The sequence below is a fragment of the Salmo salar genome, chromosome 06, assembly GCF_965601325.2.
Source record: "Salmo salar chromosome 06, fSalSal1, whole genome shotgun sequence".
Classification (NCBI taxonomy): Eukaryota; Metazoa; Chordata; class Actinopteri; order Salmoniformes; family Salmonidae; genus Salmo; species Salmo salar.
Window position 1 is genome coordinate 22,300,196 of NC_138296.1, and position 12,947 is coordinate 22,313,142.

The 12,947-nt window shown below is 41.0% G+C and overlaps 1 long non-coding RNA gene across 2 annotated transcripts; it reads left to right on the top strand.

The window, feature by feature from the left end:
• The first annotated feature begins 1,626 nt into the window (after positions 1-1,626).
• LOC145879810 (uncharacterized) lies at positions 1,627-9,836 on the top strand. Of its 2 annotated transcripts, XR_014392611.1 has the most exons (5): positions 1,627-1,882; positions 2,289-2,382; positions 4,298-4,419; positions 9,132-9,301; positions 9,426-9,561. It is a non-coding gene; the product is annotated as an uncharacterized LOC145879810 (long non-coding RNA). The 2 variants fall into 2 exon arrangements; XR_014392612.1 differs by lacking the exon at positions 4,298-4,419 and having other exon boundaries at positions 9,426-9,836.
• Positions 9,837-12,947: the final 3,111 nt, after the last annotated feature.

The window sequence follows — 12,947 nt, forward strand, 5'->3', positions numbered from 1 at the left end:
AATTGATTAATAAATACATATTATATTATCATAGCTGCGGAAAGTAGTTTGGGATGCAGAAGAAAAGAAATCGCCGGCACTGAAGACGTCTATATCGTTCCCTAATGCAGGACTAGTAAAGGCCCAGTGTTACAGACGTCTATATCGGTCCCTAATACAGGACTAGTAAAGGCCCAGTGTTACATCGTTCCCTAATACAGGACCAGTAAAGGTCCAGTGTTACAGACATCTATATCGTTCCCTAACGCAGGACTAGTAAAGGCCCAGTATTACAGACGTCTATATCGTTCCCTAATACAGGACTAGTAAAGGCCCAGTGTTACAGACGTCTATATCGGTCCCTAACGCAGGACTAGTAAAAGGCCCAGTGCACTACCTTGGTGAATAATTTTTCTTGAAATACTTTGCAAATGCAACTTATTTCTAAGTGAAAACTGAAATGTTCTATTCATTTCTTACACATTTTAGTAGACACTCTTATACAGAGCAACTTTCAGTAGTGAGTGCATACATTTTCATACTTGTCCCCTTTGGGAATCGAATCCACAACCCTAGCATTGCAAGCACCATGCTCTACCAACTGAGCAACATCAACACATCACATCATCACAAACCTCTTGATGTCTTTTTCTTCATGGTGATGGAAAGTCTACAGTTAAAAACCTAGATGACCAGCCTATGTACAATACAGTAATGTACATTTACATTAAGTGGTTTGTAAGGATGGTAAATTAATACTGCACACCAAGTGGCTGTTTTACATGTTAGTTGAAAAAAAGGTAACTTTTTTTATGTGGATGCTTTGTGTCTTTGCCCATAACTTTGCACATTTTGATGTAAATATTTGAGGAAAGGGTTTTGTTGATTCTGGAATCCATTAAAATGACAATAGCAGAGAATATGACAGGCAGTAACTCTTACAATTCCATCTATAATCCCATAAGATACTGTTATTAATTAAACATGAATTAAACAACTAACCAAAACATAGTTTTGCCTGCACTACAGATGTCTATATAGGTCCACTAATACTAGTAAAGGCCCAGTGTTACAGATGTCTATATAGGTCCACTAATACTAGTAAAGGCCCAGTGCACCACAGATGTCTATATAGGTCCACTAATACTAGTAAAGGCCCAGTGTTACAGATGTCTATATAGGTCCACTAATACTAGTAAAGGCCCAGTGTTACAGATGTCTATATAGGTCCACTAATACTAGTAAAGGCCCAGTGTTACAGATGTCTATATAGGTCCACTAATACTAGTAAAGGCCCAGTGCACCACAGATGTCTATATAGGTCCACTAATACTAGTAAAGGCCCAGTGCACCACAGATGTCTATATAGGTCCACTAATACTAGTAAAGGCCCAGTGTTACAGATGTCTATATAGGTCCACTAATACTAGTAAAGGCCCAGTGCACTATTTGAGTGTAAGAAAATAAAAAATTATTGCGTTTTTTTTGTTGATTTTTCAGGGATGCTGCAGCACCCTTAGCACTCCTACTTCCCACGGCTATGTATGTAGGCCTATAAAAGCTATGTATGCTATGAATAATATATTCTGTATATTGTACCTTTACTGTTGGAATGTTTTAAGTTAATGTTACACTTCTTCAGTTTGTTGGAAACTGCTCTGCTGTGTGGATTGTAAGCGACATTGCACGAGCAACTTCAGAAAAGGAATCATGGGAGATTTTAGACAGCACCGTTAGCCTCTTTGGACCTGGTGGAGAATGTCGAAGCATCAGTTTCATCTGCACCAAGACAGACGACATTGAGGAAAATCAAAAGGCTGATGCACACACCTGTATTTTGCGCAGAAATGAAACAACCAAGAGGCAAGTGAGGGATAAATTCAACAAACAAAAATAAATTAAGGTAAGTTATGTCTGACATAAAGGAGCATTCTGTGACTTGTCAACATGCTCATACTGTATGTTGTAGTGGTTAAGATTGAGTCATTTCATGGAATTAAATGAAAGCAAGATTACATTGTACCGTAAAGCTTTTGATCAGACATTTTCGTTGTCTAATATACAAAACAAACAATTGAGTAATAGGTACGTATTTTTATTTACAATAAGTTAAGACAGTTATTCTAATCTGGTTTTTATCAGTCATATTCTTCAAAATCTTCAAAATATATTTGATTACTTTAAATTAGTTGAAGCACATCTCCTTGAGCTCAGCATGAGCACAATGAATATTCATTTTTAGACCTTGCAAAATGTCAGTGTGCGGACTTAATTTAATTGGCTGTCATTGTCTCATAAAACCATTTCAGAAACACTTCAGTGGGGGAAAGGGTTTCCTTCAGGTGTTTACTGTGAGTTCCAAGGAATACCAAAAGGAAAAGCATTTGCAACAAGAAGAGACAGGTACGATAACTGAACGTGTTTTTTTTATTCTATGACATACACTCTTAGAAAAATGGTGCTATGTAGAACCGTATAGTTTTCTTCGGTTTGTCCCCACAGGGCAACTATTTTCGGTGCTTGGGAACTGTTTGCAGAGGGTTCTGTCTAGAACCCTCTATGTAGAGTACTTCAAAGAACCCCTGTATATGGTTCTACCTAGAACCCTCTATGAAGGGTTTTGCCTAGAACTGTCTATGAAAGGTTCTACTGAGAACCCTTTTTATCTTTGGAGGGTTCTTGCTAGAACCCTCTATGAACGGTTCCACCTGCCTTATTAGCCTTTAAAATGTTATTATTTATGACAATACATTCCATATATCACAAAGTCTTTCTTTGAGGGCCTAGTTATACCCAAACACAGTGGTGTTAGGAATATCCTGGTTTACAGGCCACATCAGGCCTGCAAATCACATTATGCTGGCTTGCAAAGTTGGAATCCAGCCAGAGTTAGGATATCCAACAAGTGGAATTGTCACCTGCAACCTGCATTCAGAATGACTGCCAGGGTAGGGAAGATTGAATACTAAACCATCTCAATCATCTAAACTGGAACACCCATCTCAGTAATGGGCGCAATACATCCAACAGATTGGATACGTTTAGAAAACAGTATGTTATTTATCTTTGTGTAGCATAAAATGTATCAACCAATCAATGTACCTGCGAAGAAAAACAGATATTACTGTAAAACAAACAATTCTGAAAATCTCCCTGCAATAGAGCATACTGGGAAGTATTATATATGGTTCTATGTAGAACCCTTCTTGCCTTCCAAAGAATCATTTTTTCTTCCAGAGAATCATCTAAGAACCCTTTCTTCTAAAAACTGTTCTTAGGATGTTAAAGGTTCAAGGTAGAACCACCTGCCTTACAAAGAAACCTTGTCTTCCAAAAAGGGTTATTAAGCTCAAACGGTTCTTGGTAGACCCCTATCCCTCCACAAAGAACCATTTTGTAAAACGTTTTTCTAAGCCTGCAGAGACAGATTGTCACAGGCTTCGTATTGAAGAGACCAAGGCGCAGCGTGTTGAGTGGTCATCTTTTACTTTTAATGAAAACACTTAAGAAAGAAAAACAAATGACAGCCAAACAGTTCTGTCAGGTATACTAACAAACTAAACAGAAAGCAACTACCCACAAACAACAACGGAAAAACAGCCTGCCTAAGTATGGCTTCCAATCAGAGACAACGATAGACACCTGCCTCTGATTGGAAACCATACCCGGCCAAAACATAGAAAAAAAAACATAGAATGCCCACCCACCTATCACACCCTGACCTAGAAAACACAGCTCTCCTAGGTCAGAGCATGACACAGATTACATCTACTTGTGTCCTGTATTGATATGCCTATGCTTTCTTTTAGATTATTTGTGTGTATTGTAATGCCAACTGCTTTACATAGCAACAAACTTCACCCAAGCAGAATACCTATTTGAATATGACCTGTAGTATATGTTAAATTGCAATACGTCCCAGTCAACAACAACTCCAAATGTAACCTGGACAATATGATAGTCAATAATGCAGGTTGTTGTTTTCTATCAAATATCGTAGGTAGTGTGTATACATACAGCATGCTAAGCTATCCTCATGTCCTCTGAAACATTTCACTTTATTGTAAGGAGACTCATCTTCTAGGCAAAGAATATCTTGTTCTTTTGCCTCATACTAAGTACTGATTCCTATCTTGAGATCTGCATGCATAACTACCGTAGACTTATGGCCTTAATCAATAATTCAGTTAATCAAACTGAAACAGAAATAGGAAAATTAAATGATCAAGAATTGAATCCAGGATCAATAATAGCATCAAAGAACACAGACACCAACCAAAGGTAGAAATACATCTCTTGTTTTTAATTGATGTTGCAGAAATACCCAAACTTCAGGAATTTCTCAGAAATCTCAATGATCGTCGCACAAAGATTTCAGATTATGTTTCTGGAGCCTATGGGATCCTCTCTCTGATACAAGGAGCCAAAAGCAGCGACATGGTATTGTACTTACAGCAGAACAAAAGTATTTCTCTCAGCTAACATACTCCTTATATGTGAATCAGTGTATTATATAGATTATGTTGAGTTTGGATTTCAGACAGACAGCAAAGAAGAGGTGTGCCAGGTTCTGGAACAGAGGCTAAAGGATGAGATCAAGTCCATTGGTCAAATTATGGATGAGGCTTATGAGACTTTTGATCGATGCCTCTCAGAAGGAGTTCGACAGTCTGAAGAATCATACGAGAAATTAATGAACAAAGTGATAGAACCAGTAAGCTGTAAAAAAAGTTTTAAAAATAGGACTTTTCCATTGACACCCTATATCCATATTAGCCATTTTGTGGTAGCGCCAGGGAAGCTGAAAATCAAAACACTCAAACAGGGCCCCATAGAGATTTGATTACTTTTTGTAACTCACATTGGCGTGAGATAGATTCAGACTGAAGTACAGTGCATTCAGAAAGTAATCAGACCCCTTCCCTTTTTCCACATTTTAGAAAATGTATTAAATAAATAAATATATTTTCCTCATCAATCTACACACAATACCCCATAATGACAAAGCAAAAACAGGTTTTTAGACATTTTTGCAAATGTATAAAAAATACAAACTGAAACACCTTACATAAGTATTCAAACCATTTGCTATGAGACTCGAAATTAAGCTCAGGTGTATCCTGTTTCCATTGGTCATCCTTGAGATGTTTCTACAACTTGATTGGAGTCCACCTGTGGTAAATTCAATTGATTGGACATGATTTGGAAAGGCACAAACCTGTCGATATAAGGTCCAACCGTTGACAGTGCATGTCAGATGAAAGACCAAGGTCGAAGCAATTTTCGAACAGCTCCGAGACAGGCTTGTGTTGAAAAACAGATCTGGGGAAGGATACCAAGAAATGTCTGCAGCATTGAAGGTCCCCAAGAACACAGTGGCCTCCATTATTCTTAAACAGAAGAAGTTTGGAACCACCAAGATGCTTCCTAGAGCTGTCTGCCCAGCCAACCTGAGCAATCGGGGGAGAAGGGCCTTGGTCAGGAAGGTGACCAAGAACCCGATGGTTACTCTGACAGAGCTCCAGTGTTCCTCTGGGGAGATGGGAGAACCTTCCAGAAGGACAAGCATCGCTGCAGCACTCCACCAATCAGTCCTTTATGGTAGAGTGGCCAAACAGAAGCCATCCTCAGTAAAAGGCACATGACAGCCTGCTTGGAGTTTGACAAAAGGCACCTAAAGGACTCTCAGACCATGTGAAACAAGATTCTCTGGTCTGATGAAACCAAGATTGAACTCTTTGGCCTGAATGCCAAGCATCACATATGAAGGAAACCTGGCACCATCCCTATGGTGAAGCATGTTGATGGCAGCATCATGCTGTGGGGATGTTTTTCAGCAGCAGGGACTGGGAAACTAGTCAGGATCGAGGGAAAGATGAACGGAGCAAAGTACAGAGAGATCCTTGATGAAAACCTGCTCCAGAGTGCTCAGGACGTCATACTGGGGCAAAGGTTCACCTTCCAACAGGACAAAGTCTCTGTCCTTGAGTGGCTCAGCCAGAGCCCGGACTTGAACCCAATCGAACATCTCCGTTGAGACCTGAGAATAGCTGTGCAGCGATGCTCCCAATCCAACCTGACAGAGCTTGAGAGGGTCTGCAGAGAAGCTCCCCAAATACAGGTATGCCAAGCTTGTAGCGTCATACCTTGAAGACGCAAGGCTGTAATCACTGCCAAAGGTGTTTCAACAAAGTAAAATAAAGGGTCTGAGTACTTACAGTACCAGTCCAAAGTTTGGACACACCTTCTCACTCAAGGGTTTTTCTTTATTTGGACTGTTTTCAACATTGTAGAATAATAGTGAATACATCAAAACTATGAAATAACACATATGGAATCATGTAGTAACCAAAAAAGTGTTAAACAAATCAAAATATATTTTATATTGAGATTCTTGTAAGTAGTCACCCTTTGCCTTGATGACAGCTTTGCACACTTTTGCATTCTCTCAATCAGCTTCCTGAGGTAGTCACCTGGAATGCATTTTAATTAACAGGTGTGCCTTGTTAAAAGTTAATCATGTGGAATTTCTTTCCTTCTTAATGCGTTTGAGCCAATTAGTTGTGTTGTGACATGGTAGAGGTGGTATACAGAAGATAGCACTATTTGGTAAATGACCAACTCCATATTATGGCAAGAACAGCTCAAATAGTCAAAGATAAATGACAGTCCATCATTACATTAAGAGATGAAGGTCAGTCAAGCCGGACAATTTCAAGGAAGACCCAGAGTTACCTCTGCTGCAGAGGATTAGTTCATTAGAGTTACCAGCCTCAGATATTGCAACAAAAATAAACATTTCACAGAGTTCAAGTAACAGTAACATCTCAAACATCAACTGTTCAGAGGAGACTGCACAAATCAGGCCTTCATGGTCGAATTGCTGCAAAGAAACCACTACTAAAGGACACCAATAATAAGAAGAGACTTGCTTGGGTCAAGAAACACGAGGAATGGACATTAGATGGTGGAAATCTGCCCTTTAGTCGGATGAGTCCAAATTTGAGATTTTTGGTTACAACCACCGTGTCTTTGTGAGATGCAGAGTAGGTGAACGGATGATCTCTGCATGTGTGGTTCCCACCGTGAAGCATGGAGGAGGAGGAGTGATGGTGTGGGAATGCTTTGCTGGTGACACTGTCATCTATGATTTATTTAGAATTCAAGGCACACTTAACCAGCATGGCTACCGCAGCATTCTGCAGCAATATGCCATCCCATCTGGTTTGCGCTTAGTGGGACTATCATTAGAACAATGATGCAACACACCACCAGGCTGTGTAAGGGCTATTTGACCAAGAAGGAGAGTGATGGAGTGCTGCTTCAGATGACCTGGCCTCCACAATCACCCGACCTCAAACCAATTTAGATGGTTTGGGTTGGGTTGGAGTGAAGGAAAAGCAGCCAAAAAGTGCTCAGCATATGTGGGAACTCCTTCAAGACTGTTATAAAAGCATTCCAGGTGAAGCTGGTTGTGAGAATGCCAAGAGTATTGAAAGCTGTCATCAAGGCAAAGATTGGCTACTTTGAAGAATCTAAAATATCAAATATATTTTGAATTGTTTAACACTTCTTTCGTTACTACATGATTATACTGCATGTGTTATTTCATAGTTTTTATGTCTTCACTATTATTCTACAATGTAGAAAATAGTAAAAATAAAGAAATCCCTTGAATGAGTAGGTGTGTCAACTTTTGACTGGTACTGTATGTAAATGTAATATTTCAGTTATTTATTTATTTTTTGCCAAATTTCTAAATACCTGTTTTTGCTCTATCAATATGGAGCATTGTGTGTAGATTGATGAGGGGGAAAAAACGATGTAATCAATTTTAGAATAAGGCTTTAACATAACAAAATGTTGAAAAAGTTAAAGGGGCCTGAATACTTTCCGAATGCACTGTAAATGTGAGAGTAATCTCTCGTGGGCAGACGCACGTAACATAACTGTTTTTGGCAGCATCTGTCAACAAAGCGTGTGATGCAAAATCTAAAGAGGAATTTTATTCCAGTAAGCAGATTTTTTGTCACTGGTCATTTGGACTAATCATGATTTCCAAGGTGCTCGCATCTTTCGAATTTTGGCCCCTAGATTTGCCTGTAACTTGCAAAAGAAGGGGGTTGGAGCTATCACCCTGCTTCCACTGGTTCAATCTTCAACCTGTGCAGGCTCCGGGCAAAGACCAATACACAAGAACATTTTGGCCATAAGGCCCTCTTTGCCGACGATTGTACCTCAACGGATCTACCTCAACGTATCTGAGCTCCGGAATATCGACCATGTAAGATACATGGGGAACACCATCTCTGAAGATGGCTCACTTGACCAAGAAATAACAAGCAGAATCCTGCTCAAGCCAGTCATTGGGAGGACTGAGGAACAGGATACTCAACATCACACCATCCCTCTTTCCACAAAACTGAAAATCTATACTATGCTAGTGATCACAACCCTGCTGTATGGCTGTGAAACTTGGACCCTGAACAATCCCCACATCAAACAGCTTGAAACATTCCATACACAATCTCTGAGATCTATTATGCGTATCCGATGGCAAGACAAGGTCTTATACTTGGAGGTAATGCAAAGAGCAAACAGCATAAAGGCACAGCTCCGATGGACTGGCCACACCATCAGGATGCCCCAACAACAAAGGATTTTCTTTGACGAGCTGCAGCAGGGGCATTGAAAGACAGGCCAGCCCAAAAAGTGCTTAAAAGACAACCAGCAATAGGCACCTTCGAGCGAGATAAAAACAATCATCTAATTGAAGCCAGAGAAAAGTGTCATTACTGCACAACCGGGCCAACAACACCAACAGAAGAACTGCATTTCAAAACTTGGACTCCTGAGCCACTCAAGAACCCACAATAAACCAAAGTGACGTGCACAAGATGTAATTATCCTAACCGATGGAGTCCCAGAGAGAGAGAGAGACATGGGAGAGTGGTACGTTCCTATAAACATGAAATGATCATGTGTTGAGTCTCTCGATTTTCACATTTCTCTGGCGATAGCATGCATTGGCTCCCACAGATATAGAATTGCACAATAGTGGAAAAGCAGCTATTGATAGATTCTTATGCATTACAGATTTTGAATGCTGTGCTGTTAAAAACATTGAACATATTTCAATTTTGTATTCCCAGAGAGGGAAAAAAGGCAGTGGATACCATAAAGTAGTGAAGACTTTATGCAAGAATGGCGGCGTGTACAAACCAAAAGGGAAAAGGGAAAGGAGAAAGGAAATAAACCTTAATGACAGTTTAGCTTCATGTATGATCAAGCTCATTGATGAAGAGTTTAAGACATATTTCCCGTAAGTCATTTAATCATTATCAGTAGAAAAATGTAAAATCAAGAATTAATACTGGAATTCAATCAACTTGGAATTCAATCAAATCTGGTAACCATACTTCTGATTTGGACATATTGTGTTTCAGAAATGAGGGCAAACGTGGCCCAATCAGGGAGCAGATTGATACATTCAGCCTTGACACAAACAGTTTGTTTGGGAAGCACCCAGAAATGTCACTGCATTTGATATTCCTCAAGACAGAGGTAGGTTTTTTTTTATATCTGGAAAAGCAACATTGACATACACAACCGATTTTGCCTGTGCTAAGCTGTACTCGGTTTCTTTTTGTCCTAAAAAACTCCCTAGTTCTTTCCGATGACAAGCATACCCATGACATAATGCAGCCACCACCATGCTTGAAAGTATGAAGAGTGGTACTCAGTGATGTGTTATGTTGGATTTGCCCCAGACATAACGCTTTGTATTCAGTGCAAAAAGTGTATTTCTTTGCCACATTTTTTGCAGTATTACTTAAGTGCATTGTTGCAAACAGGATGCATGTTTTAGAATATTTGTATTCCTTTTTTTCACTCTGTCATGTGGAGTAACTACGATGTTGGTGATCCATCCTCATATAACAACTATTCAACTCTGTAAATGTTTTAAAATCACAATTGGCCTCATGGTGAAATCCTGAGCAGTTTTCTTCCTCTCTAGGAAGGACGCCTGTATCTTTGTAGTGCCTGGGTGTATTGATACACCATCCAAAGCCGAATTAATAACACCATGCTGAAAGGGATAGTCAGCGTCTGTTTTTTGTTGTTGTTTTTTGCACATCTACTGTACCAATCAGTGTCCTTCTTTGCAAGGTATTTTAAAAACTTCTGGTCTTTGTGGTTGTATCGGTGGTTGAAATTCACTACTCTATTGAGGGACCTTACAGATAATTGTATGTGTGGGGTACAGAGATGAAGTAGCCATTCAAAGCCTCTATGAACTACTATTATTGAACACATAATAAGTCCATACAACTTATTATGTGATATGTTAAGCACATTTCTACTGCTGATCTTATTTAGGCTTCCCATAACAAAGTGGTTGAATTCTTATTGACTCAAGAAATGTCAGCTTTAAATTGTTTATTGAAGATGCAATATGCAGAAATCCCTCCACTTTTTCCTGTTTGCTAAAATTCTAATAGTTTGCCTAATTTCAGTTTATGTAACAAAACAAGCATTTAAAAAAAAGTTATATTTTTTTATCCTTTATTTAACTAGGCAAGTCAGTTAAGAACAAATTCTTATTTACAATGATGGACTACAAAAGCAATCATTGTGTAGAGAATCATTGTACCATCTAAGCCGCAGTGAAATGTATTTTCCATAACCAAAAATATTGTATTTTCAGCTGTTTGAAGCTAGCGTGCAAAACCAAAAGTGAAAGACGCAAAAACAAAACTTACGCATGGGAAACATAGAAATAAATTAAGCACGGGACGTATAGAAATAGATAAATAGATACATTGGCATATAAAATGTTACTGATCTGGTAAAGATATTGAATCTCAAAATATGATTATTTTACAGAAATAGAGCATGTCTGTCTTTTGATAATAGAAAGGAAGATGTCCAGGCCACTTTTATGTCTGTTTTAGATTACGGGGATATAACCTACATGCATGCAGCAGCCATCACACTTAGACCTCTGGATGCTGTTTGCCATTGTGCCCTTAGATTCATTACTGGTGTTAATTTTAGATCTCACAATTGTGTATTGTATCAAAAGGTGGGTTGGGCCTATATGTATGTAAGAAGAGAGCAGCGTTCCCTTTTGTTTATTTACAAAGCACGCATGCAGAAACTTCCAGCATATCTGATTTCACTCATTAAGGTTAAAATAATAAAATACAGCACAAGAACACAATATTGGATAGCACTAGAGCTACCAAAAGTAGTTTCAGAACTAGGAAAAAACAACTTAAATTTTCATGCTCTGCCGAAGTGGAATATGCTGCAAAATGAGCTCAGGCTTGAACGCCTTGTTGTCACAGGCGTCGAAATGAGTAGACCAAGGCACAGCATGTAGAGTGCTCATCGTCACATATTTTAATGGAAACGAAAACTAGACAAAAATAACAAAATGACAGCCAACAGTTCCATCAGGTACAAACTAAACAGAAAACAACTACCCACACCCACGCATGAAAAACAGGATGCCTAAGTATGGCTTCCAATCAGAGACAATGATAGACAGCTGCCTCTGATTGTAAACCATACCCGGCCAAAACATAGAAAACAAAACATAGAAATAGAAATCTAGAAAAACCCCACATAGAAACAGAAAGCCCAAAACCACCCAAAGAAACCACCTGTCACACCCTGACCAATCTACTATGGAAAATGACCTCTTACCAGGGTCAGGACGTGACAGTACCCCCCCCCCCCCCCAAAGGTGCAGACTCTGACTGCACCCAAACAAAAACCCAACAAAACAACCCCAAACACAAAGGGAGGGCAGGGAGGGTGACAAACGTCTATGGCGGCTCATGTGCTACACCCAGAACCTCCCTCTCCCTCCAATCCTCCAGCAACGGAGGTGGCTCCGGCTCAGGGCGTAACCCCCGTTCCGCCCGCAGATCCCTCCGCTTCTGTAACCCTGGCCTGTGGATCATTATCGGAGGAATCGGACTGTAGATCATTACCGGAAGCTCTGTGCTGTAGATCACCGCTGGAGGTTCTGACCTACAGGCCGCCGCTGGAGGCTCCGGACTGAGGAGCGCCGCTGGAGGCTCCGGGCTGAGGAGCGTCGCTGGAGGCTCCGGGCTGAGGAGCGTCGCTGGAGGCTCTGGGCTGCGGAGGCGTACTGGAGGAAGAGTGTGAGGAGCAGGCACAGGACGTACTGGGCTATGGAGGCGCACTGGAGGTCTGGAGCTTGGGGCTGACACACCCTGTCCTGGCTGGATGGTTCTTCTCGCCCAGCACGGGCGGAGCGCAGGTACAGGACCAACTGTGCTGCGCTGGTGAATGGGGGGCACCGTGCGTAGAGCAGGCGCAGGATAACCTGGACCGAAGAGACGCACTGTAGACCAGATACGCTGAGCCCGCGCATTTCTTCCTGGCTGACGGCCCACTCTCGCACGGCAACGGTGAGGAGCTTGTACCGAGCGCACCGGGCTGTGAGTGCGCATGGACGAAATAGTGCGCATCACCGCATAGCACGGTGCTTGTTCAGTCACTTGCTCCCCACAGTAAGCACGGGGAGTTGGCTCAGGCCTTAGCCAATTTTTTTTGCCACTGCCTCTCGGTCTCCTGTTGCCTTCCTAGCCATTCCTCCCAGTATCGCCGTTCCGCCCTCGCTGCCTCTATCTCCTCCGGCGGGCGGCGATACTCTCCCGGCCTTGTCCACGGTCCTGCCCCATCTAGGATCTCCTCCCAGGTCTATGACTCCAGATACTCCCCATCCTGCTTGGTCCCGCTCCTCCTCCTGGAGAGTGCACGCTTCTTGATCCGTTGGTGGTGGGTAGTTCTGTCACAGGTATCGAAATGAGTAGACCAAGGCGCAGCGTGTAGAGTGCTCATCGTCATATATTTTAATGGAAACGAACACTAGACAAAAATAACAAAATGACAGCCAACAGTTCCGTCAGGTACAAACTAAACAGAAAACA